This window comes from Oryctolagus cuniculus, chromosome 5 (assembly GCF_051225735.1).
Source record: "Oryctolagus cuniculus isolate XC-2025 breed Fujian yellow rabbit chromosome 5, ASM5122573v1, whole genome shotgun sequence".
Lineage (NCBI taxonomy): Eukaryota > Metazoa > Chordata > Mammalia > Lagomorpha > Leporidae > Oryctolagus > Oryctolagus cuniculus.
The window spans coordinates 158,756,563-158,781,403 of NC_142871.1; the positions used below are offsets into that span (position 1 = coordinate 158,756,563).

At 43.8% G+C, this 24,841-nt stretch overlaps 2 long non-coding RNA genes across 6 annotated transcripts in view; one reads left to right on the forward strand and one right to left on the reverse strand.

The window, feature by feature from the left end:
* Positions 1-24,841, forward strand: part of LOC103349680 (uncharacterized) — a 57,603-nt gene that overhangs the window by 2,039 nt on the left and 30,723 nt on the right. For 3 of the 5 annotated variants that reach the window (XR_016234297.1, XR_011388797.2, XR_011388796.2), the window contains exons 2-3: positions 3,213-3,331; positions 4,733-4,961. This is a non-coding gene — a long non-coding RNA (uncharacterized LOC103349680). Of the gene's footprint in view, positions 1-3,212; positions 3,332-4,732; positions 4,962-8,414; positions 9,016-18,053; positions 23,738-24,841 lie in introns of those variants that run through there. The other 2 variants (XR_011388798.2, XR_016234296.1) reach the window with 2 other exon arrangements.
* LOC149126824 (uncharacterized) lies at positions 10,023-18,043 on the reverse strand. Its single transcript, XR_016234298.1, has 2 exons — positions 13,695-18,043; positions 10,023-12,574 (listed from the first exon to the last, which is right to left on the reverse strand). It is a non-coding gene; the product is annotated as an uncharacterized LOC149126824 (long non-coding RNA).

Consider the following 24,841-nt stretch of genomic DNA (forward strand, 5'->3'; position numbering starts at 1 on the left):
TGCCGTGTCGACCTCATTTAACCTTAATTACCTCTTTGGATGCCAACTCCAGGTATGGTCACACAAGGAGTTAGGGCTTCTGCATGTGAGCCTGTGTCAGAGAAGGGAGGGCCGGTGGAGCAGTTCAATCCAGGGCAAACAGTATTTTCCATGGAATTATAGGTGGTGTTAATGCCACCCTAGGAGAGGGGCTTGGTCAGGTGTTTGGAGTTCCAAAAGGAATTCATTCTAGTCTCTGATTCCCCGAAGAATTACGCCTACAGGCATCTTAAAATATTGTTGCATGTTCTATTCTTTAACATTCCTACTTAATGGTTCTCAAACCTCCTGTGCAAAGCCATCTTGGTGTATACATTTGTTGTGCCGTAAATACAGCCATTTTATTGATTACTGAAGGATTTAAGGGTCTCCATTTCCCCATTATACTCACAATTGGAATATACCAAAACACTTCAAAAAGTTTCTGGGAAAGTGGAGTTTAAAAATAAGCTTCTTCCGGGGGCCGGCGCCATGGCTCACTTGGTTAATCCTCTGCCTGCGGCGCTGGCATCCCATATGGGTGCCAGGTTCTAGTCCTGGTTGCTCCTCTTCCAGTCCAGCTCTCTGCTGTGGCCCAGGTGGGGGGTGAACCAACAGAAGGAAGACCCCCCCCCCCAAATGGCCACTACGGCCTGCACTGCGCTGATCTGAAGCCAGGAGCCAGGTGCTTCTTCCTGGAAACCAATAAAAAATTGCAGGGTGTTAGATGTTATAAAGGAAATTACCAGGGTGATGAGAAAGACTGTATGGGGTGGGGAGAAGAAATCCACACATTAGACAGGATAATAGTTAATTTACATCCAGGAGTTTCCAAAAGAAAGGCCCCTTTCTCTCTGTCTCTCTCACTGTCTATAACTCTACCTGTCAAAAAAAAAAAAAAAATAAGGTTCTTTTGATGCAAATTTTTGGAAATCTGAACGTAGCTTTTTCATGATTCTCATTGTCCATGACCCTTTTCTGGTCTCCCATGCGGGTGCAGGGCCCAAGCCCTTGGGCCATCCTCCACTGCCTGCCTCCTGGGCCACAGCAGAGAGCTGGCCTGGTTTTATTGGTTTCCATGTTTCTTATTGCTCAGTAGAGTATGAGAGCCATGAGAAGAGGGGCCTTGTTTTGTTCCCCTCTATGTCCCAACCCCTCTAGAACAGCGTTGAAATAAACGTTTGTTGAATGAATGTTGGACTCTGAGTCCTACTCTTCAGTTTAGTTCCTACGCTTTTCATCTCCACTGTTTCCTTGATTTCACCTCGTTTCATTAAACCCCTTATTTGACATTTTTGGCCTAGAAGTGACCTATCATCAGACAGCATCATGAAAAATGACCTGCTCGCGTTGTGGACCGGAGCAGTCGCGTGTATTCTACAATGCCGCCGGCTGGCTGCTGGCAGAGCTGCGCTGGAGAATACCAGCCCATCCTCCTCTCCCCTTCTTGCTGCCCCCAAATCTTTTTCCTTTTTATGTCCTCCCGTGATGCTCAGCATCAGCTGCCCTGCCCTTTGCTCCTAGTGTGAAGAAAGCTTCTCCTCTGCTGCAGCTTCGTGGAGGCTTCCTGGCTTAAGCATTTTACGTGGAGGGCAGGAAGGAAGGAACAAAGGCAGGGAGGGCGGGAGCAAATGTAAGTGGGAAAAAATAAGGCAATATAAGTGTTAAAAAGTGATCTATAAGCACCCCGGGTTCTAGTCCTGGTCGGGGCGCCGGATTCTGTCCCGGTTGCCCCTCTTCCAGGCCAGCTCTCTGCTGTGGCCAGGGAGTGCAGTGGAGGATGGCCCGGGTGCTTGGGCCCTGCACCCCATGGGAGACCAGGAGGAAGCACCGGGCTCCTGGCTTTGGATCGGCACAGTGTGCCGGCCGCAACGTGCTGGCCGTAGTGGCCATTTGAGGAGTGAACCAATGCAAAAGGAAGACCTTTCTCTCTGTCTCTCTCTCTCATTGTCTAACTCTGCCTGTCCAAAAAAAAAAAAAAAAAAAAAAGTGATCTATAAGAAAAGCAATGCGCCAAGTGCTCCTGGCTAATGCAGTGCACATTCTTTACCTTATTTTTTTTTCACCCCGTGTTGCTAAAATTGTTGAATGAAAGAGGGTAAAAAGCAGGCAAGGAGTCAGTGCTGTGGCTCAGCGGGTTAACGCCCTGGCCTGCAGTGCCGGCATCCCACATGGGTTGAAGTCTCAGCTGCTCAACTTCCCATCCAGCTCTCTGCTATGGCTTGAGAAAGCAGTACAAGATGGCCCAAGTCCTTGGGCACCTGCACCCATGTGGGAGACCTGGAAGAAGCTCCTGGCTTCTGACTTTGGATCGGCTCAGCTCAGGCGGTTGCAGCCATTTGGGGAGTGAACCAGCAGATGGAAGACCTCTCTCTCCCTGTCTCTACCTCTCTCTGTAACTCTGTCTTTCAAATAAATAAAGATAAGTCTTTAATTAAAAAAAAAAAAAGCAGGCATGTGCTCAGTAAGCGATGGCACCAGCAAACAACTAGTTAGTGGTATCCCCACTGGCCTGGAGAAAGCTCATCCATGGCAGATTGTCAGCATTTACCACGAGGTACCACAGTGATCAAAGCAAGCACTCAGGGGCCGGCAGGCCTGGGTGGCAGCCTAGCTCTGCCAGCTGCATAATCTTGGACAAATGCTTTGGACTTTCCTGTGCCTCAGTGTTCTCATCTCTGAAATGAATGCAACTGGGATCTTGACGGGATTGCCGTGATACGCTGAGCCGATGCGGCAGAAGTGCTGATTAAAACAGTGTGTGTTCACGGTTGCGACTGCATGGCTGCGTGCTGACCAACCCTTATTCCATGCCCAGCAGTCTGCTAAGAGTGTCACACATTTGTTGCCATTTAAGCCTTGAAAGAAGTCTCCAGGGACTTATCCAGGGGACGCCTGACAAATCCATGTAACACATGTACCCTGGATGGGAAGCTAATGGAAAAGATGGGCGACATCCAAATAAAGTCTGGAGTCCAGTTAATAATAACAGGCCAGTGTCAGTTTCTCATTTTTGACAGATGTCTCGCGGTACCGTAAGATGTTAACAATGAGGGAAAGAGGTTGTATGGAGCTCTCTGTACAATCGTTGAAATTTTTCTGTACATGTAAAATCATTCCAAAAGGAAGCTTGTTTTAAGAAACAATAGCCTGCTAACACAGGTACTGATATAATCCATGTCTTACTGTTGAAGGAACTCAGGATCTGAGAAATTAAGTGTCAGGACCGAGGTATAACCAGAAATGGCCTCACCGGGACCTGACAGTCTGTAGAGGAGCCCATGGCCTAACCCCCAGGCCATCCTGCCTCCCGGTGAGTCTGAGATTCTCTTTATATTCCCATCTGTAGCAGGATAGGATCTGGGAAGGCAGGTGGGGCCTGAACACAGTTATGAAGCACATAGTGTTTTTCTTTAAGTTCCCCTTCTTTTCTTTAAGATTTAATTCTCTCCTTGATGGTACCTCTAGTAGAACTAGGATTTCAAGTTTAAAAAATTATATGTCTAAATGCACATGAAAAATAGACTTGGGTCTGACACTGTGGCTCAGTGGGTTAATCCTCTGCCTGCGATGCTGGCATCCCTTAGGGGCACCAGGTCCACTATCGGCTGCTCCACTTCTGATCCAGCTCCCTGCTAATGTGCCTGGGAAGGCAGCTGAAAATGGATCAAGGACTTGGGCCCCTGCACCTATGTGGGATACCAGGATGGAGTTCCAGGCTCCTGGTTTTGGCCTGGCCAGCCCCAGCTATTTTAGCCATTTGGGGAGTGAACCAGCAGATGGAAGACACACACACTCTCTCTCTCTCCATCATCTTTCTCTCTCTCCCTCTCTCTGTAACTCTGCTTTTCAAATAAATAAATACATTTTTAAAAAATATATACATCCACAATATATGTAACTATGTATGTATACAAATATATGTGTGTTATATATTTTAATATATATCTGTATATATGAGGATACTTCAAAAAGCTTGTAGAAAACGGAAATAAGAGATAGATTCATTTTTTGTGTGCAAAAATATTTTGGAAATCAACTCCTAAGTGGATCTTCAAAAAGTTCCTGGGAAAATGTGTATCATGAAAAAACTGCCTGGGTTCCAAAAGGTGTGCACAAGAAGCACATGCTTATATTCCGTGTTTCCACAAATGCTTGAAATATCAAAGTATACATAAAGGAGATCTTCTCCTGGGCATATTTTTAGCTTAATGGGGTCAGTATCCATATTGATGGAGGTTTAGTATCAGCAGGTGATTCGTCAGGTGTGTGGAGCAGGCAACAGGTGTCAGTGGAACATGAAAGTATTTTGAGTTTTCCTTCGACAACATTGCTTTCCTCCTTGTCAATCAACTGTCAGCTCCACCACTCAGCTCCATCAGCTTTTGCAACCTCCTCACTCCCAGTATCTACTTCCTACATTCGGGTTTCTGCTTCCCCAAACCTTGCCATGCCCCGGACTCAGCAGCCACTCCCTCTCTGAGTATGTTGTGGGGCTCCAAGGAGCTTTCCCCAGATGACTGCTCATGGAATCAGATTTTGCAACTGAGAGGTTTTGTAAGCTCTGGGCTTTGGGTAAACAACTCTTCAGTCCTCCATCCATCCCTTCCCTACATCCTGTGCTGTGCGAAGCTGTTTCATCCAATTTTCTTTTTGTAAAAGCCCGTGGTTAAATTTGCAAATTTTGAACTTAACAGGCATTTTGTTTTTTCAGGGTAGGTGCCATTGTGCCCGAATGTCCAGGGGGATCTGTAGAAAGGGACCCAAGCCAGCACAGTCCAAGTCCAAGCTGGAGGAAGCTGCAGAAAGAGCAGTCCACAGGACGGCCGTCACAGATGCAAGAAGATGAAAAGGAATATTCATTCACAAGGAAAAGGAGCAACAAGAGAATAAAAAGATCAGAGCACGCCCCATCGCCCATGATGGGACAATAATTGCTGAGGGTAAGCTTGAACACATTTGACTGCATTTTAAATTTTAGCTATTTGCATTTCTGCAAAAGAAGGTGGAGCTTGATGTGTGACAGATGATTGAAAGTGGGGCAAAGGTTACAATAAGGCATTTAAAGAAGATTCTCTGTGTGTGTGTGCAGGGTACATCAGCTAGCCAGATGGTTGCCTAACCTAAAGACCGTGCGGAGCGCACTTCTAAGATTTTTTTTTCCTGTGAATGGATTACACACATGAGCTTTGGTAATTATAAAAAATATTGATGCAAGCAGGAAATCTTGGCACAGTTGAGCTCTGTAGCTCAGAGCAGGAGTAACAGGACACACACATTTGTCTTTTGTTTGCTACTCATACAACTGTCATTCCCAACTGTTGTGGAACCTTCTGGTCGCAAAATTCCATCCCTCACATAGTAACAAGGAAGTCAAAACAGTCCCTCCCTCCTGGGTTCTGATCACACAACAGTTCTGTAACCATGTTCTCCAGAAAGTTCCACAGTCCACCCTTCTTGTTTCTGGAACAAAACAAAGTGATTTCCAGAAAGGTAGAGCAGACATTTTCCTGCTATTTCTATTCTTCTAGAAGCGTAGTTTTCTATTACCTAAAGTTTGAGTCAGAGGAGGAGGATGGAGAACTTGCAAATTTTCCTCAGATCTATTCTTTAACTGTCTCAGTAATCATTTCAGAAATAAACTCAAAACAACTGGTGATCTTGTATCCATTTTGACATACTGTAAACAGATTTACACCTCTCTTTCATTCAAATCTCTAGTGAAATTTCTTATTATAAAAACTTCTGTTTTCTTATTAAGAATAAGATGACTTACTCCAAGCCAATTATTGTACAAAAAAAGTCTCCAAACATGTTATTTTATGACAATGGTCCATGATTCATATTCTTAAAAGGTCAAGCCACTGGTCTGCAGTAAATTACAACACAGCATTTTCTTGTGTCTGTTCTTATAAATTCAAAGAACCACAAAATAAGATTGGGCAGTATGTAAATGAGAAAATCTAGGGTGGAACAGAATTATTAGCAGCTGTTAAAGAGTATGGATTTCTTTTTTTTAAGGTTTATTTATTTGAAAAAATTATAGAGAGAGAAGAAGAGAGAGAGAAGTGAGAATCTTCCACCCTCTGGTTCACTCCTTAAATGGCTGCAACAGCCAGGGCTGGATCAGTCCAAAGCCTGGAGCCAGAAGCTTCTTCCATGTCTCCCACTTGGGTGCAGGGCCCTGAGCACTTGGTCCATCTTCCACTGCTTTCCCAGGTGCATTAGCAAGGAGCTGGATTGGAAGTGGAGCAGCTGGGACTCGAACCAGTGTCCTTAAGGAATGCTGGTGCTGCAGATGGCGGCTTCGCCTCTCGCACCACATCACCAGTTCCATGCATTTCTTGTTGCTACTATTTCCTTGCAGCTTCTGGATTTTTATCTGGTAATCTAAATACTTGGCCATACTGAGAAATTATCGAGCTGTATTGAACAGTTGTGTCACAGTTAAATCAAAGAAATCATTATGTTAGGTTAAATTAAAGGTTCTGGGAAAAAAAGAAAGAAATGCTAATGCTTCTTACGATGGCCAAGTTCCAACGTAGATATATTGCTAATTAGCAGCATAAGCTTAATGTGCTAAAGCACTAAGGGACATTTTACAGTGTCCTTATTTGTAATATGGGTGAAAATGACCATCTACTTCCTAGAGAAGCCTGATAGAGAGCCATGAGTGCTTAAGAAGTATATACGTCTATAAATATGTAAGCAAGCAGCTCCCTTCTCTACCCTCCTCCCATGAATGGTATCTCCTTTATGTCGTGCTTCTATGTCTCTTCACACCGTTGCCTCCAGCCTCCCCTCCCTTGCATGGAATTGGATGCTTTTAAGTAAGCAGTCATTTCCATACTTGAAACTCCTTGCCATTCTACTGGTCTGCTTGCTTGCTTGCTTGCTTGCTTTCTTTCTTTCTTTCTTTCTTTCTTTCTTTCTTTCAAGTGGACAGCCTATTCTTAAACATAGGACAATTTTTAAAAGTTCTGTAGGCATGGTGATTGGCACTTATGCCCTCTTAAATTCACTTTTGCTGACTTTCATTAACATTTACATTTGCATTGAGTTATTTGGATGGAGACTACTACGCCATCTCTCTCCTACTAGTTTCTGTTGATCCTTCTTGAACTGAGTCTCTAATTAAAATCAGAACCATCCCTTTCCAAGCACGCGTAGCCCACAGTTCTGACATCATTCTCGACAGCATCCTTTCTAATTCTCTCAGGTTTTCTCTTAGCCAACACCATCCTGCCGTTTACTCAGCTCCAACTGCCTTTTTCTCACATTTGGAATATTTGAGATTTCATTATTATTTTCCCAGGATGTGGAGGACTACTGCGAGACATTTTTAAAAATTTTTCCTCACTCCTCTTCAAAAGATTTGCCAAAGATGGAAAGCGAGTCTATGAGTATGTCCCATTTCCCATTTCACAAAAACTGCTCCACAGATGGCCCCAGGGGCAGCTGAGCTCTGCAAGTGTTAACGTCGAAGGGGTCTGGGGAGAGCACAGTTGTCCACCATGACATGAACTTGACAAAAGTCCAAGCATCCTGGCACCTTTTAATCAGTCAGGCCGGCCTAATTATCTCCTAAAAACAATGCTCCCATCATATAACTCCCTTCTGGAAAAGACGCAGTAGCTCCGCCCTGACTCGGAGGTGAAGTTCGTGTTCCCCAGCTGACGCTCAAGTCTCAGTGAGAGCAGAGTCTGCAGTCCCAGCGTTGCCTCCGGCTGCTTCCCCCAGTGAGGACTCCACTCCTGCCACAGGGCTGCACCCACTGTGCACACAGTCAGTCTGTGCTTCTGTTCTCCCTGCTCCATTCTAATCATGGCCTGCTCTTACCCTCCCTGCCCCTCCGCATCCTGCACCTAATATAATATTGTACCTAATATAAAATTAGAATACTCTGTTAGCTCATTCCTCATGTCCTTCTCTTTAAATGCTGCCCTTTTTTTTACATTTTTTCTATCTTCTGGTGTAGATTGGTTAGGACAGACAACTCTGTCTTAGTATACTATTTAGCCCCCCACCCCGAGTTTCCATCATTAATTAATAACCAACTCTGGATGTTACCCTTGAACTCTCACTCCAGGGAAACGAGCTTCATGGTCTGTTAATTGTTGTACATAGTTTACTTTTGTTTCATTCTGGTTTGGGTAAGAAGTGTTAGTGAGTCTTCTGCCAGTCGCATTGACACCTCCTTGTGTTTTGGTTCCTACCTGTGAAGTGACTGTGCTGAGATGGCTCACTGAAGTCCATGCTGTGCTAAAATGCCTGTGACTTTGTTGGTCCTGCTTCAGAGACTGGTTGAGTTTTCCACTCTGGTCCTTGGTGATAATAGAAAACGTAAACCCCTTCACTTTCTTTCTTTCTTTTTATTTATTTATTTTTTTTGACAGGCAGAGTTAGACAGTGAGAGAGAGAGACAAAGAGAAAGGTCTTCCTTTCATTGGTTCACCCCTCAAGTGGCCGCTACAGCCAATGCATTGCAGCCGATGCGCTGCGCCGATCCGAAGCCAGGAGGACTGGAAGAGGAGCAACCAGGACAGAATCCGGCGCCCCAACTGGGACTAGAACTCGGGGTGCTGGTGCCGCAGGCAGAGGATTAGCCTAGTGAGCCGTGGCGCCAGCACCCCTTCACTTTCATGCTTTCTCCCCTTGAAGTCCATTCTCTTTCCATGGGCTCCTTCCTTCTGTTCCTTTTTATTCTGACCTCCCTGAGACAGCCTGTCCAAAATCCCTTCTTATTTCTTACCCGAACCTCAGCAGTCTTCAGCTACAACATTTGGATGATATAGTCTAGACTCTTTTCGGCCTGAGATAACATGTTTGAGGTCCTTGCATTTACTGGACACTATCAATTTGAAACATCAATCTGTGCATTTTGTGCTCTCCGTCTGTGTTATATAATTTTGTTAAGTCTCCCAGAATCATGTTTCACTTGCCCCAAAACCTTGCTGCATGCACTTCAGTAACAATTAAAATGGACACATTTTCTTATATTGCTTTTCTGAGGGCAAACTGAGATATGACTAGGGGCTACTGAGTGGTACATTTTCAAAAAGTAGTGTAAAACGCACAAACTCCTTTTATCTTTATTTATTTATTAAGAATTATTTTTATTTATTTGAAAGGCAGAGCGGCAGAGAGAGAGAGAGGAAAAAGACATAGACACAGATCTTCCATCTGCTGTCTCGCTTCCCAAATGGCCACAAAGTTAGGGGCTAGGTCAGGCTGAAACCAGGAGCCAGGAACTCCACCCAGGTCTTCCGTGTGGGTGGCAGGGATACAAGCATTTGAGCCATTTTCCAGTGCCTTCCCAGGTGCATTATCAAGGAGCTGGATTGGAAGTGGAACAGTTGGGACCTGAACCAGCGCTCCAATATAGGATGCCAGCATTGCAGGCAACAGCTTTACCCACTGTGCCACAGCACCAGCCCAGGAAATTATCCATGATTTATTTGAAATCCTGGCTAGACACAGTTCCACAAATCCAAAATCTAAATGATTACTTAGTCCTTTAAATGTGTTCTTCAATTTATAAGCCAGGAAATCAAAATAATTTTCAGGATGATACAATTAAAAAAGCAGTGGGTTCCATGGAACTGTGCAGCTCAAGGAGCAAAGTCTAATGTGACCCATGGACCTCAGGGAACAAATGTTCCACACTGGTGTAAAAACATTCAGTGAGGGCTGGCAGAGGGAGCACTCGGGATCTTTCCTGTAAACCTAATTCTGCTCTGAAAGATTCAGTCTATTTTTTAAGAAGTTTTGTATCTTATTTTATGTTGTATATGCCATTTAAGAAATCGTTGCCTCCTCAGTGCAATTTTACCCTATAATTCCTATGAAAATTTGGGGTCGCACTATAGCTCAGACTGCAATGTCCAGCAACTCTTATTGGAGTGCTGGTGTGAGTCCAAGCTATGTGCCAACAGAAAAATTTAAATATGTTTAATACTTAATTGGTGTTAGTACGGCCTCTCTCCTTTTTTTTTTTTTTTTTTTTTTTTTTTTTTTTTTTAGATTTATTTTATTTATTTTAAATACGGAGTTACAGAGAGAGGTAGAGAAAGAGAGAGAGGTCTTCATCCACTGATACACTCCCCAGATGGCTGCAATGGCTGGAGCTGTGCTGATCCAAAGCCAGGAGCCAGGAGCTTCTTCTGGGTCTTCCATGTGGGTGCAGGGCTCAAGGACTTGGGCCACCTTCTACTGCTTTCCCAGGCCATAGCAGAGAGCTTGATCGAAAGAGGAGCAGCCGGGACTTGAAACAATGCCCATATGGGATGCCAGCTCTTCAGGCCAGGGCTTTAACCCACTGTGCCACAGCGCTGGCCCCAATACAGTCTCTTTAGAAAATTTTTTTCTATCCAATTGCTAGAAGTTTACATTCATTCATTGCAAGGTAGACATGTTATACTACAAACCCAAACTTCATTTTGGACAATTTGATTTTATGTCAGTCCTGAGAAACTGTCAACTTTGTTGATGTCCAACAAACTATCCAAGAAAGAATACCTATTTCATAAGTGAAATAACGTGATGTCCTTTCCCTACTGACCAAAGACGATTCTTAAAATTCTTAGTATGCAAGATAAGAACCTACCTGCCCTGTCATCTTGGGCAACATATTTCTTTCTTGGCTTCAACTTCCTCATTTGTAATACAGTGATAGCATATAAAGACTAGTCACATAATTTATTTTATTTTATTTTTATTTTTTGACAGGCAGAGTGGGCAGTGAGAGAGAGAGACAGAGCGAAAGGTCTTCCTTTGCCGTTGGTTCACCCTCCAATGGCTGCCGCGGCCAGCGCACCGCGCTGATCCGATGGCAGGAGCCAGGTACTTCTCCTGGTCTCCCATGGGGTGCAGGGCCCAAGCACTTGGGCCATCCTCCACTGCACTCCCTGGCCACAGCAGAGAGCTGGCCTGGAAGAGGGGCAACCGGGACAGAATCCGGTGCCCCGACCGGGACTAGAACCTGGTGTGCCAGCGCTGCAAGGCAGAGGATTAGCCTAGTGAGCCGTAGCACCAGCTAGATCATATATTTTAAATCACAACCCCTCAAGAATAGATTTATTATAAATTAATACACACAGATCTACAGGCAAATGGTCTTTGACAACGGTGCCAAAAGCATATTCTGGAGAAAGGGCATTTACTGGATAAAGAGAAGTCTCTTCAGTAAATATTGATGGAAAACTGGTATTGACCCTTAACTATCACTCTATATAAAAATAAACTCAAAATGGATGAAAGATCCAAATGTAAGACCTAAAACTGTGAAACTACTAGAAGAAAACAGGGAAAGCATTTAAAGACATTGCACAGGCAATGACTTTTTTCCCATCAGGCTCCAAAAGCATGGGCAATGAAAGCAAAAATAGACAAACGTGATTCTACCAAACTAAGAAGCATCTGCACAGTGAAAGAAACAACCAACAAAGTGAGGTGACACCCAACCAACAGAACGAGAGAAAATATTTGCATACTATGCATCTGACAAAGGATTAATATCCAGAATGTATAAGAAACTGAAAAACAGCAACAAACACCGAAAACAAGCATTTCAGTTAAGCACTGTGCAAAGGGAGACAGGCGTTGCAGCACAGTGGGTTAAATGGCCACTGTGATGCCTGGTTTTCCACACTGAAACACTTGTTTGAGTCCTGGCACCTCTGCTTCTCATCCTGCTCCCTACTAATGCATCCTGGGAGGCCAAATTTGTTGGGTCAGTGCTTGAATCCCTGCCACCCATAGGGGACCCAGATGGAGTTCCAGGCTCCTGGCTTCAGCCTGGCCCAGGCCTCAGTGTTGTAGGCATTTGGGGAGTGAACCAGCCAATGGAAAATCTCTTTGTATCTCTGCTTTTTGAGCAGATAAAATAAAAAAGTATTTTTAAAGGTCTATTTATGTATTTGAAAGGCAGAGCATAACAGGCAGAGAGAGGGAGATCAATCTTGCACCTACCAGTCCACTCTGTAAATGACCATAACAGCCAATTCTGGGCCAGGCCAAAGCTAGGAGGACAGAATTCTATCCGGTTCTCCTACATGGGCAGCAGGGGCTCAAGCACTTGGGTCATCATTGGCTGCCCTCCTAGGCACATTAGCAGGAAGCTGGATGGGAAGTGGAGTAGCTGGGACTTTAACCAGAACTCCAATAAGAGTTGCTGACATTGCAGGCTGAGCTACAATGCAATCCCAAATAAACATTTTTTAAGGAAAAGGTAGAGACATCTTTTTTAAAAAAAGATTTTATTTATTTATTTGAGAGGCAGAGTTACAGATAGAAAAAGATCTTCTATCCACTGGTTCACTCCCCAAATGACCGTAACATCTAGTGCTGGGCAGATTCGAAACCAGGAGCCAGGAGCTTCTTCCAGGACTTTGACGTGGGTACAGGGGCCCAAGGACTTGGGCCATCTTCTACTGCTTTCCCAGGCCATAGCAGAGAACTGGATCAGAATTGGAGCAGCCAGGACTTGAACCAGTGCCCATATGGGATGCTGGTATTGCAGGCAGAGGTTTAGTTTATTATGCCACAGCATTGTCCCCTGAGAAATTTTTTTTTAAAAGATGTCTATATTAAAAAAGAGCAAGGGAACTGACATTTCCCAGAAGAAGAAATATAAACACCAACAAACACATGAATAAAATGCTCAATATCACCACTGTTCCCCTTAGCAATGTACAAGCTTTGGGTAGTCATCAAAAATTTTAAAAATCAAATAAATTATATGACCAACTACTCAACAAGAATAATGTGTTATGCACGTGATAACTGTGATCTGTTGATGTGTTTCTTTGCTCTCAGTGTGTTGGGGAAATTTGCATCTGATGGTTGTTCTCATTCTGGTTGACTCTGTATCCTTGCCCTTGAAATATACTATTCAGGTGGAGCCCTCTGGACCCCCAATTAAATCCCAGGAACTTTATAAGAAGAGGGAGAGAGACCCACACAGACATACTCAAGTGCTCCCTGCTCTGTCACACCTGACGCCTTGCACCACCTCAAGACTGCCAGTCAGATGTGGCCCCTTGACCTTGGACATCCAGAGCTGTGAGCCAAAATACACCTCTCTTCCCTCAAACTTACCCAATCTATAGCATTGTATTGTTAATAACAGAAAACGTACTAATATGCGATTGCACTGGAAATTCCTTAACTCCCTGATGCTGCAGTAACTTTATTTCGCTGTTCCTCCCTTGGCTCTCCCGCTCTTGGAGTGGGATCTGTTCTCCACTGAGGCCAACTCCCTCTTCCTCAGGTGTGTGGCCTTTTGTCTCTGCCAGGGCTTTATCTGTCCATTTTCTGCTCTTTATTCTCTCTCTCCTACTCCATAGAGTCTTGTTTCTCCTACTTGATACCTGCTTAAGTCCACCTAGATTCAGTAGAACTTCTCTTAAACTCGGTTTCCTAGCCCAATAAATACAGGTTTAAAATCCCTAATCTGAATATCTAAGATCTGAAATGTTCCAGAATCTGGAACTTTTTGAGTGCCAACATGATGCTACAAGTAGAAGATTCCACACGTGATGGGTCTCCGTCAAAATTCAAACACATTAAAAATATTACATAACATTACCTCCAGATTATACGTGTTATGTGTAAGTGTGTATCAAAAATAAATGAATTCAGATTTAGACTTGGGTCCCATCCCCAAGATATCTCACCATCTTCCCGAAGCTGAAAAAACTCTTAAATCCAAAACGCTTCTGGTCCCAAGCATTTCAGAGGCAGTATTCTCAACCTGTCCTGTTTCTAGTTTTCTCTCGACTACCAGCCTTCGTAAAAGCTTAATCTATAGCCATTCCTTCTGTGTCAGCATGAAGCCTTCTCCTCTCACTGGTGGCAAAGTCTTTCATGTTTCCACTGAGTCAAAATGTCAGAGGTCAGCTATACCTAATGCTTATTCATCTCTTCTTAGTTCGCAAAGGCCTCCACCTGACTGTGTGCAGGATCCTGGATTGCTAGCTTCCTTCCTACAAATGCTTTATGTTCCCCTTTTGTTCTCACTTTAATTTAGAATGCCTTTTTGTATTTACATATCCTTGAGTTATCTGAGACTCTTTTGACCACAGGCAAAATATTTTTTAAAAATTTCTGATCTCAGTATGAGGAAACTGGCATCATAAAAGGGATTCAGATGATGACAACCATTTAGTGATAGATACAGGATTTAAATTCAGATTTTCCAACCCCAAATTTAGTACATTTCCACAAAATCATGGAATTTCCACAATAGCTGGCCTGTGTCTCTTTCTTTCTAATTTAGGGGCTGGGGTAAAACTCAGACCTTTGTTTTTCATTTCTTTCTAAAAGATCTGACATTTCTCATGTTTTCCATTTATTCTGAAATCAACCTTCAAAATTGCAACCATAGCAATTCTCTGTGAAATAGTTTCCTATTTACCTGTGAATTCTGAATTTCTTAACACAAAGTTCAAGGCCATCTGTCAGCTTCTAACTTATCTCTCCTCTGTTACCAATCCATTCATTGGGCCAATGTTTATTGAGTATCTTTCACATGTCAGGGAATGTTCTGGGTGCTGGGAATACATGTATAAACAAGGCCCTCAAGATTCCTGTTTCTCTTGGAGTTAGCATTTTCATTCCTTGTTCTCTAGTTTATTGAAAGATTTGCCACCTTTGAAACTATGATTTTTCTCACGTTTGTCTCAACTATCTGGTATACCTCTTTCTTCAGTGCTCAATTCAAATTGCCACACTCAACAGGAGAATTTTTTGATCCATTTTTTCCCCAATATACTGTCATGTTTAGATTCTTTAGCTCTACACAAGTCCTTTTTTTCATTTATTCCTGTAAAGGTGTAAAAGCATGTTTTCCCTATCTTTCATGTTCATTAGTAAGTAACTGAAGGATGAATGTCATGGTATATTCCTCCCTATTCACCCTTCTCATGGAACTTTGCACATAGTGGCCATTTAATTGAAGTTCATTTGCTGTAGAAATGTTTTTTTCCCAAAGATTTTTGGAATAAATCTTTTTTTTTTAAATTGTCTATTTATTTTTGTTTATTTGAGAGAGAGAGTGTGTGTGCTTGGCTCCGCTGGCTCATTCCTCAAATGCCTACAAGGGCTGAGGCTCAGCCAAATTCACAAACTCAACCCAGGTCTCCCATATGGGTGGCAAAGACACAACACCTGAGCCATCAGCTGCTGCCTCCCAGGGTGCACATTAGCAGGAAGCTGGAATCAGGAGTGGAGCCAGGATTCAAACCAAGGTATGCTGATGTGCCTTGCTGAGAGATAACCCATTTCTTAACCTGTAGACCAAATGCCCACCCCGGGAGCATATCATTTTTACCTGAACTTGTGTGTGTATTTTAAATTAATGTATAATTTTTAAAATGAAAGTTTAAAGTGCCAGTTGGTGATAAGGCATGTTAAAGATGAAAAAATTTCTTGCCACGTTCATTCCTTTCTCATTTCCTAGATGAAAATATTTTCAAGTCTGTACCAGTTCTTTAATGGTTACATTTTTATGTCTAACTACCATAAGTATGTGTGTTGCTAACTTGACTACAATTTTAGACAGGCTCCATTGACTCCTGACTCTGAAACACAAGACACTGGCCCTCTTTCATCACTACTCCCTCTGTGCCCCTTTTCATTGCCCATCCCCCAATGAGCCTGTGGAGAATGTAGATTTTGTTGGGTACGTTGTCACTATGACTGTGTGTGCTGTTAGGGACAGGACTCATAGCTAAGCCATGTAGTATACTATGATCATTTTTCCCTTTTGCATTTCCCCAGAGAAAATAATTGCTTGGTTTGTATATTTGCTTGGCCTTCTACAAACTTATTAATTCAGCCTCAGATGGATAAATTTCACCATTACACTCAAACTCATTCGATACAGAATAAATTTTGTCTTATGGAATTGCTCTCTCAGCGCTTTTTGATCTACAGTCTCAGGAGTCACATGCTAGGCCTGACTTGTCCTTTTTCAAGAGGTCACGTTCCCCATGTTCCTGGGAGTTGCCTTCCCCTGTTTCTTATGTGGGACACCATTTCCTGGACCCCAAGGCTTCCTCTGTCTGCGTTTGCCCCCTCATTTCAGGAGTGCCATTTCAGATAGTCCAGAGAAGAACTAAGAAAGAGTTCTGGGAAACAAAAATTATTTGAGAAATTGTACACAGGAGAATGTCTTTATTCTACCTTCACTCTTCGTTTATAACTTGGCTGGCTAGAGAATTATAGATTGGAAAGATTTTGTCCACAGAATTTTGAAGGCATTAAACTCATTGTTTCTAGCTTCCAGCATTGCTATTGATTAATTTCATCCCACCCTGAATCTTGATTCTTTCATGAAATCTCTTTTTTCTAGAAGGTCACAGCACATTCTCTCTATCTCAGAGCTTTGGAATTTCACAATGATGCTAATTTTTTTTATTATTATTGCTGGTACTGGCCTCTTGGTGGTTTAATTTGATCTAAAAATTCATGTCCTGTCATTCGGTAAAATATTGTTGTTATTCCATTGATGATTTCCTGTCATTTGGGAAAATATTGTTGAGTTATTCTGTTGATGATTTCCTCTCATTTTATGTCTTTGTAGAACTCCTAGGCTGTTGGACCTCCTGGGCATGTTCTCTGTTTTTCTTATCTTTTATCCTCAATTTTCTATTTTTTCTCCTCTTTTGGAAAATTCATTTTTCTTCCAATTGTTCTATTGAGTTTTTCATTTCTGTGACTCTGTCTTTACTTTATAAGGGTTCTTTACCTACACAATATTCTTTTTTTTTCTAAACCAGCATCTTTTTCTTATTTGAATGTTTTAATCCTAGTATTTGAGCTTTATTCTCAGTTTTTATATTTTTATATTCAGTCTCTCACTGGAATCAGGGATGAGCGATCCTCGTCCTACTCCCAATGGCACTCTCAAAGCTGATTGCAAGAGGAATGTGTGGTTCCTTTTCGTTGACCAGGGACTTCAGTGTCTGCTGACCTGGGTTTGTTCTTCCTTGTCGAGCTCTCAGAATCAGCATTGTCAGATCTTTTCTCTTGGGCAGTCTAATTTCCCCGAGAAACCTGCAGATCACCAGCCTGGGGGATGTGTACATGGCAACCAGTGTTCCAGGCTACAAGTGGGCAGGGAATAATGCCAGTGTTAGCACTTAGTATGCAAGGGCAGTGCCCTTGTCTTCAGTGCTGTAGCCTCTGGGCGTCTGTTTCCAGGAAATAGATCTCAGTTTTTCTGCTGGGGTCAGTGGTCAACTTGTTACAGTGGCCTGAGGGAGGAGACCTGGAGGTCCTGGGGCTTCCTAACCAACACCAGCTGCCACAGGACCTCCAAAAGTACCTGATGACCTCCCTTCCTGGGCCTTCTTTTTTTCAATTACTTACTCATTTGTTTGAAAGACACACAGAGAAACAGATTTCCTATCCTCTGGTTCATTTCCCAAATGGCTGCAATAGTCAGGGCTGGGCTAGGCCAAAGGTGGGAGCTGGGAACTCAACCCAGGTCTCTCCGAGGGTGGCAGGAACCCAACTACTTGGACCTGCACTACTACCTCCCAGGTGCCTCTAGTAGGAAGCTGGGATCAGCATGGGAGCTGGGATTTGAATCCAGGCTCCCCATATGTTGCAAATGGCATCTTAACTGTTGTGCCCAATACCCACCCACTCCCTAGACCTTTATTTGAAGGTTTTCAAAACTGATTAAGCTACTTCTCAGCTCTCTGCACGATGGGCTGAGAAGGCAGCTTGCACAGATCTGCTCCCAACTCCCTAGCTTTTGTTGCTGTTGTCTCCTTATTTATTTAGTCTTGGTAGGTTTGTGTCTTTCAAAAAATTATTGTCATTTGAGCGGTAGAAGTTAGCAAAATTCTCATGGTCAATCTGCCATTTTGAAGTAAATGTCCTAGCTGATCAATACACAGTAGAAAAAAGATCTAGGTTGTTGTCTAATAATATATTATTTTCAGGCATGAGCTCCCATAGAAACAGAACTTTAAGAAAAATGTAATTATTCTTTTTTAAAAATAGATTTATTATTTATTTGAAAGGCAGAGTTACAGAGAGGCAGAGGCAGAGAGAGAGAAGAAAGGCTTCCATCCACTGGTTCACTCCCCGAATGGCTGCAATGGCCAGTGTTGGGCCGATCTGAAGCCAGGAGCCAGGAGCTTCTTCTGGATCTCCCACGTGGTTGCTGGGGCCCAAGCACTTGGGCCATCTTCTGCTGCTTTCCTAAGCCATATCAGAGAGCTGGTGTTAGACCCTCGGAGTGAGGATGCTAACACGTCGAAAGGCGCGCCCCAAAGACTCAGACTCCAGACCAGCTGATGCAAAAGCAAGAGGTTTTATTCGGCGTCTGCGCAGAGGGGCCTCCTGAACTCGGGAGTCCAGAGAGCGCCCCCAGTACAAAGCCACACGGTTAATATACCCGCAGCGACCAATCAAAAGCTCTATAGTGTCCATGCACACAGCAGTGCAATCCGCGAGCTGATCATGTGAAGGGCATGCGTCTTCTATCCAATCAGCTACGGGATCACATGGGAGGCATGCACCTCGTCGCCATTTTGTTGTTTACTTCTTCAGCAGTTCCTTTCCCTGCCAGCGCCATCTTGTTCACCCTGAGGGGGGACGACGTCTCGCTCCCTTTTTTCCCCTGGTGGGAGAGCGGCGTCCCGCTTCCCACACCGTTATTTGAGTATTAGGAGGCATACCAACTGGGTTAGGTCTTAGCACAGCCAGGCACAAGTGTCCCAGCTAGCTAACTAAGCATAGGGTCCCTTATTTTATAGCTGCACCTAATTTTAGCTTTGGGGGAAAAAGTTTAGGGCTGTAATTTTAAACTTTAATTTTTATTTGGGGCAAAGGTGACTTCTTGTTTTTAATGGTATTGGCTTAGGTCACTTCCTCTTGGTTTGATTTTTAAGGTTCTTCACTGGATCAGAAGTGGAGTAGCTGGGACTTGAACCGGTGCCCATATGGGATGCCGACACTGCAAGTGGCGGCTTTACCCGCTATGCCACAGCAGGCCCCAAATGTAATTATTCTTATAACTCACATTTTTTTTTTCTGGGTGAAAAAGATATTTATGGGGTAGTTATCATAAATGAGTGAAACATTTTTTTAAATTAAAATTTTTAAAATTTAAGGAAAAAGATTCAATCTTAAATTTTTGTTAGTAGTTATAAAATATGTTCTCACTTATTTTTACTTTATCTGTACACTGTTGAACTGGGCATTCTTGGTCACGGCTGTCTGCTGGCTGGCATTACTATTCTGAAATATACCTGTGCCTATGAGGTTCCTGCAGGTTGGTTTTTGCTGCTGAGAAAACTGCCATTACCAGCACTGCATTTCAATGACTTCCTGCAGGCAAACACCTGGAGGCAATTGCCTGTGCTTGTCTGCTGGCAGACACAAATATGCTTCAGGATAGGAAAAGTCTATATGTCTGATTAAAAAAAATGAGTCCACCTCCTTTGTGTAATGTTTTACTTATGTCTAGATTATCCAGTCTAGGAATGTATCCTTTAACTAATTACATGTTGGCCAATCTATTTTTTTTTTTTCAACATAAGAATTCCAAATATTAGTGATTTTCTGCTACCTTTACCTTCTGCCTGTTGTCAGAGATCTTTTGATTTCTTACAGGGTCCAGAAATAAGAAAAAATCAATAAACTATGTTTTAATGTGAAATGACATTTTAACTTGAATTTCTTTAATCTCAGACTTTGCAGTCTATTGGGAGAAGGACGGGGTTCAGGAGGAAGTGAGAGAACATGTAAAATTACATCACACTTGCTTTTAATATACATGTGGACTCAGTAATATTTTATATACTTGAATTTAAATTATACCTTTAGAAGTATCAGAAATGTCATCAAAACACTTTCAAAGGTTCAACATTATTTGTACTGAATAATAATGATTGAATATATTTTTATGGTTTTATGCTCTGCTGACGTTAGAGCAGACCAGAAATCATTATGCATGCAAGTAGGCCTTGGTTCTTACCAGTATGACTTCAAAGTTTCACTTCTTTCTGATTTTATTCTTATTCAGGCAAAACTAAAGATGACTACCAAGATCTGAAACTTCCTTTTTTCCTGCATAACCAAATCATGAGACACATTTGTACAAAAAGTTTATTTCTTTCTCTCATTCCTCTCTCTGCAATATCTCTCATTTTTAGACTTAAGGTAACATTGCTTTTTGTCTTGTTAATTTAAAATTTTTTTCTTACAACTTATAATCACAGCTTCCTAGAGCTTTTGTCCTCATTTTATAACTGGTCCCAACAGTTCCATTCCTCCTTAGCATTTCTTCCGAATTTCTACTCCACATGTTATTAATGCATAAAGTCTCTATTTTGTTCATACAAAGCCTCTGAGAGCTCCTGTAAAAATATTACTGTAGATAAATCCTATCTTCCCATGGTCATAGTTAGCTATTGCACTTACACACAAGGACTTGATGCTAAATAAAGCAAGGGTATGACCAACAATATGCTGTAAAAAATAATGACTACAAGTCTCCTTACGTACTTAAAATATGAAAGCACTTTGTTCCAGGTCCGACGGAATTTTAGAACGGGTAGGAAACGCAGAGATGGTGGAGTTTAACACAGGTAAGGCAAGAGAGCCGCAGCCTGGCGAGGTTTCATGTTCTTACATGGCTTTAGCCTCACGAGCAGGATCGGTATAACCATGTGCAGCTGTGCGTCGCTGAGCACCAGGAATGCAGAGAAATGTGTCCTTGGGTGATGGCGTCATTGTGCGGACATCACACAAAGCAAGGTGGCTGCAGGGCTACGGGGCCATGTGATCTTAGGGGACCAGCGCTGCACGTGCGGCTTCTTCACTGACCAACCGGTCGCCGTGTGTGCATGAGTGTGTGTGTGTGTGTGTGTGTGTTGTTTGCTAGGAGGAAATCTGTGCTGAAGAGGATTCCATCAGACTCTCTGTGACGGCTTGATGAAGAGTAAGTCATTTCCTTCTTCTCTTGGAGTGCCCCACCGTCACCTGCTGTCCACACAGGACTGGCCGCCGCCCTCCTCTCATGCTGCTGTCCTTCCGCCTTATGGAACCCTGCAGAGAGGCAGCTCCTGGGCGATGGGTGCTCCCTCCTTAATTCAGTTTCCTTCCTCCGCACCTTCCCAGTACTTGGTGCTATGGACTCTAGCGTGGGGAGGAATGGGCTTTCTCTGGTCTTCAATGGAGGCTATTCTCCGGCTGACTGACTTTCTGCTAACTACCTCTGCATTAGCACTACTTGAGAATAAGGTCAGCTTATCCTCACTACGGCCTTAGAATAATGGGGGAGCTCCCAGGCCACCTGATTGCTGCTCTACCCCACCGAGTGTTAGAACTCTAAACTGCCAAAGACGACACAAAAGAATCTACACCTTTTCTCTCTCCTTTCTACTGCATGTAAGGGTTTTGAGTAGGGACTGTGTCAGTTAGCTTTTGCTGCATAACAAATGACCCCCAAAATCCAGTAGCTTGGAATAATACTCATTTATTGAGCCCACAATCCTGCAGGTTGGCAGCTTCGATGGGTTTATCGGGGCAGCTTCTCTGGTCTTGGCTGAGTTCGCTTGTGTGTGGTCAGCTGCTGGGTTGGCTGGAAGCTGGCTTATGACCTCAGCTGGCTGCCTCTTATCTTCACGAGGTCTCTCTTCTAGCAGGCCAGCCTGCTCTTCCTTTGATCTGGATTTGGTGGCTGTAACAAACGCAAGAGAAAGAACCAGAATGCACAAGCTCTCTTGAGGTCTTGGCTTGGAAATGGTACATGACTCTGACATATTTTGTTTGTCAAAGCAAATCATAAGGCCAGCCAAGTAGAGAAATCGACTCCAAATTTTGATGGGAGAAGTTGCAAAGTTATAAAGCAAAGGGTTGTGAATGCAAGAAGAGAAATAATTGCTTCCGCTCTACCAAAGCAATCACAGAGCATCCAGTAAAACCTCTGTACAGTATCAATATTGGCTAAATAAAGGCATGTCTCTGAGGGAAAAAGCAGGCCAGAAACAACCAACATCACAAAAAGCCCCCTGGGTATTTGAAAAGATTTGGTAGTTCACAAAAGGGGACTAAGTTGGAGTAACAAACTCCTCTTCCTCACCGACTTCTTCACTTACTACAAGAAACAAGAGTATTCCAAAATCCCTGATCTGTGTTGCCAATGTGATTTGAGAGCACATTATATTTATTAAAGTAAGGATATAAAGTGATAGAAAAGGAAGAGGCTGAGGATAGGACAAATGAATTAAGTGTTCTGCTGTTCTTGTGTTTTCCAGAAAGAAAATAAAGGTTATTAGTACTAGAGCCTGCTCTAATGTGTAGGCTAGTCACTAAAATGATAATCAATGAGTATATTGCCTCCGGTGGCCGGTGTTGTGGCACGACAGATTAAGCTGCCATCGGCAACACCGGCATCTCATATCAGAATGCAGGCTCCAGTCCCAGCTACTCCACTTCTGACCCAGGTCCCTGATAATGCACCTGGGAAGGCTGCAGAAAATGGTCCAAGTCCTTGGGCCCCTGCAGCCATGTGGGAGAAGCTCCTGGCTTTGGACTGGCCCAGCCCAAGCTGTTTTTCTTCTCCTCCCCTCACATCCCCTCCTCTCCCCTGTCCTCCCCAATGACTCTTCCCTCAGGATGGATGACAGGTAAGGAATGGTTTAAACAAAGCTGATTAAAAACAAAAGTTCGGTGCCAGCGCTTTGGTGTAGCAGGTAAAGCCACCGCCTGCAGTGCTGGCATCCCATATGGGCACCGGTTCTAGTCCCGGCAGCTCCTCTTCCGATCCAGCTTTCTGCTATGGCCTGGGATGGTGGTGGAGGATAGCCCAAGTCCTTGGGGCTCCGCACCCACATGGCAGACCCAGAAGAAGCTCCTGGCTCCTGGCTTCTGGTTTCAAATTAGTGCAGCTCTGGCTGTTGTGGCCATCTGGGGAATGAACCTGCAGATGGAAGACCCCTCTCTCTCTCTCTCTGTGCCTCTCCTTCTCTCTCTGTGTAACTCTGACTTTCAAATAAATAAATTTAAAAAAATTTATAACCAGTTCACAACATTTTAAGCAGGTGTTTTTGGAGAGCTGCATTTTACTTTCTTGAGTGAAGCTGTTTTGGAGAGCAGTGGAGCCCTAGGTAGACTGCGTGGTTGGGTGTGCTGCCTCCAAGGCTGGTGAACTCCAACCCTCGTCCCAGCTGGGGAGGCGCCGCCCACGGGGAACTGAGATGGCAGGCTGGTGTGAACAGTTCTGTCGCACTAGCTGCCAGTGTTTTACCCCAGTTGTCCATCCGTCACGGCTGTGCAGCCTGGCACACGCAGGGAAGACCCCTGTGCAGCTGTCCTGCCTGGTCACCAAGAGTGACAATTCCAGGGCAGCCAGAGGCTCTCCCGTCCTGTTGTTCCGAGCGCAAGGATCCACACCCTGGCTGATGGCGGGGCTGTGAGCTGCAGTCTTTACTCTGCTGCCCCTACGGCTGACGTCTCTAGTGGTGGTTTCAGCAAATCGCGGGGAAGCTCATTCCATACTGGTTCTGAGAAGTTTGGGGATAAGAATTATGCCATTCCTAGACAGAGGGCGAAAGAACGCGAAATTCAGCCTAACTCCAGGGCCTTTCTCAAATCAGTAACTCTCCCCCATATCAGTGAGAACAATTTTAATAAACTCTTCAAAGCAGAAGTGGGCTAGAGACTTTCTGATCACAGTGCTATAAGTGCAACAAAAGGTTTACAACCAAAAAAAAAAAAAAAGAATTAAAAAAACCCCTCCTTCTCTCCTTCTTCCTTGAAGTCTATTCGGAAATATTTTTTTTAAGATTTATTTGAAAGTCAGAGTTACACAGAGAGAGAAGAGATGCAGAGAGACAGAGAGAGAGAGGTCTTCCATCCAATGGTTCATTCTCCGAATGGCCGCAACGGCCGGAACTGCGCCGATCCGAAGCCAGGAGCCAGGAGCTTCTTCTGGGTCTCCCGCGTGGGTGCAGGGGCCCAAGCACTTGGGCCATCATCTACTGCTATCCCAGGCCACAGCAGAGAGCTGGATCAGAAGAGGAGTAGCTGGGACTAGAACTGGAGCCCATCTGGGATGCCGGCACTTCAGGCCAGGGCGTTAACCCACTGAACCACAGCGCCAGCCCCCGGAAATATTAAAATATCTTCCTAAGTAAGATTTGAGTCCAAAAAAATTACATATGCAATTATAGATTAAAACATCATTAATGTATTTGGACATGGATATAAGGAAAACATTTCCGATCAATACAACTCAAACTGTACACTGTGGAATAAATAAGTGTCTTCAGGATCTGGCCAATGGGGACAAAGATTCCGTGACACAGGACAGACAAGTTCAGGGGGCCGATTTATCGCATGGTGACAACAGTTCACATATTGTGTATGTGACAGTTACTAAGAGTAGATGTTAGCCATGTTCTAATCATGGCGTAATAATGAATATGTGAGGGGCTGGCACTGTGGCACAGCAGGTAAAGCCGCCACCTGCAATACTGGCATTCCATTTGGGTGCTAGTTCGAGTCCCGGCTGCTCCACTTCTGATCCAGCTCTCTGCTATGGCCTGGGAAAGCAGTGGAAGATGGTCCAAGTCCTTGGGCCCCTGCACCTGCTTGGGAGACCCAGAAGAAGCTCCTGGCTCCTGACTTCAGATTGGCGCAGCTCTGGTGATTGAGGCCATTTGGAACGTAAACCAGCAGATAGAAGACCTCAGACCTCTCTCTCTCTCTCTCTCTCTCTCTCTTTCTGCCTCTGCCTCTCTGTAACTCTGCCTTTCAAATAAAATAAATAAATCTTTAAAATAAAGAATGTGTGAGG